The sequence below is a fragment of the Coenobita brevimanus genome, chromosome 46 (genome assembly GCF_032717465.1).
Source record: "Coenobita brevimanus isolate Jiangsu-jjx chromosome 46, ASM3271746v2, whole genome shotgun sequence".
NCBI classification, from domain to species: Eukaryota; Metazoa; Arthropoda; class Malacostraca; order Decapoda; family Coenobitidae; genus Coenobita; species Coenobita brevimanus.
The window spans coordinates 1,085,472-1,088,217 of NC_136999.1; positions in this window are offsets into that span (position 1 = coordinate 1,085,472).

The window sequence follows — 2,746 nt, forward strand, 5'->3', positions numbered from 1 at the left end:
CCTGTCTCATTCATTGCCATCGTAATTACCGCCTCACTCACACACACTATAATTAACGAAGAATGTGGGTCGAATGACAGACAGACAGACAAAATAACAAACGTATAAAATCTGGGTCAAGTTAAGGTAAGAGGACTAAAGCCTTTCACTGCCAGACGTCCCTCAAGTTAGAAAAAAGTATAAGTAAGTAAATAAATTAATAGATAATGCAAAAGACTTCATCGTGTAGAAGTGGTTGTCCTGAATGGGATTATGTCTATCAACTTCGGTACAGCGGCCAAGCAGGAATCCGAAATTTTGGCGGGAAGGGCATGGAAAATATAACCAGGATGCAAAAGTACCGCGAATTATGACGGTTTAAGCTTTGATTCACTTCTTCCAGCTACTGCAGTTTGAGTTCATGAAGTGGCCTTGAGATGGAGGGCTACATCGTCTGCGTGGGTCGTATAATTAAGGTAGATATGTGCGGTATGGGGTCATCACATGCCGCCATTACCGACCGATGGGCTGCAGGGATCTCTAATGTAAATGTTTATCGACGAAAGGACTCTTTTCCGCCATAAACTTACACACTAAAACTTCGATATATTTGCATATATTTTGTAAATTTACACATTAAAAGCTCGACATTCTCTAAAATATCTTCTAAATTTACATAATTAAAGCTTGGTACGTTTTGTAAATACCTGTGCAAGGAGGTGAATGAAGAAATATTGCAACACTAGTAATCGGCGGAAAACCTTAGCGGGCGCTTTCTGTCCTTATGTAATTCTGCATTAGCAGCTCGATTAAACGCCTTGTATATATTCTCTCTCTGCCGGGTTGGTAATGGTGGAATGCTGGAAGATTATTAAATATGGTGGTTAACACACGTCACCATTACCGACCTATGGGCTGCAGGGACCGATAATATAAATGTTTATGGACAACAGAGCTTACTGGGCGCTTACTGTCCTCATACTTCCACATCAACCAACCAGTAAAATAATTCCGCTAAATATTTCAGTAAAACAATTCTCTCTCTGTAGGATATCGAATGACGAAATACTGGTACGCTAATATGTATCGTGATAGCGTGCCAATCCGTGACACTTTTTCGGTAATACGTTCGATTAAGCAAATTAACGCACGGATGGCCCCCAATCCCGCCAAAAAACAATTTAAACCATGAGATAAGAGGCGGGCCATTATACCCGGCAAAATACCTAAATACTCCGCCCTAAATGTAACTCTGGCGCCGAAACCAGCATTATGCGACACAGTGTCTTCCTCGAGGTGAAACAGCACGCTTCGTAGCACCGTTTCCTTTGCGGTTTATTTTAGTTATTTATCCCTTGATGTTGGTTTCCATGTTATTTATACCGCTTTACTACCACCCCACTTTGCATCAGTAACATATAACAGGATACTGAGGTGTAATGTGCAATATGTAAGTGAGAGAGAGAGAGAGAGAGAGAGAGATGACCTGTTACATACATGAAGGACTGGGAGTGTTTACTGGAGAGCGCTGCATTTCAGTTACAAAGGGAGATAGGGGGCGAGAATGCGTTGTTACATAGGTACTTCAATGGAGGAGGGATGCAAGCTCACAGTTCAGAAGACATAGACAGGTAGATAGACAGAAAAATATAGATTAATAAAGATAAAAATAGATGGATGAGTAGACAGACAGACAGATAGATAGATAGAGTGACAGATAGACAGATAGACTGACGCGTGACTAGTCTGCTATCAACTGGCGGAACTTGTGGTTGCATTAGTCACGAGTAGGAATGAGTCTCCTTGGTTACTAGTCAAATTTATCCTTCAAATGACTACACCTGGGCCATCTACTGAGCTGATAGGGGGTTAAGGATCTTTGTCTGTCCATCTATCAATTTCTTTATCTATTGGCTGACGCCTTATCCCTGTATGAGGCGACCACAAAAAAATCGCCTCCACGTCACCCTGTCCCCTACCATTTGGCTGCCCCCCCCTCCAACTCACAGCCCCACCTCATAAATCATTGTAACACGATCCCAGCATCCCCAGTCATACATACGCGGGCTGTCTGTCTGTCTGTCTGTCGTGCAAAAAATACCCCCCCCCCGCTGTGAAAATACCGCTATAGGAGGGAGGCAGCGGTGAAAATAAGGGCATATATATTAATATTCATTTACCTGGGAATGCTGTTATTACCCGTATCATCATAAAGAACCGAATGTGGCAAGGTGACGGGCCGGCGGTGTTGCATAGTCAATTTGTGCCTCCGTGTTGCATGCTGATGGGGTGCTGTGTTGGTGCTACTGTGTCTGATGCTTGCAATGTTGTCTGGTGCTTGTTATGTGGTGGGTTCCTGTCTGTCTGTCCATTCGTCATACCGCACTATACAGAACTAATACCACACCACACCATACCCTACCACACCACACACCTACACTCAGTACTTACCCCTCCACCACACCACACACCATAACCTACCACCCTCCTCACACACCACACAACACACACTCTTCATTAATTTCATATCACACACCACAAACTAAACCCCACACACACTTTACCGCACACCGCATCACACACCACACCACACCACACCACACATCACAACACACCACACCACATCATCACACCACATCACACCACACCACACCACACCACACCAAACCACCTTTTTATATCAATGCGAAAGCAAGAAAGTGCCCCCCCCCCATAATTAATTGTATTCCTGCTACCCCCAGACAATTTTTGGGAGATGAGTGGGATG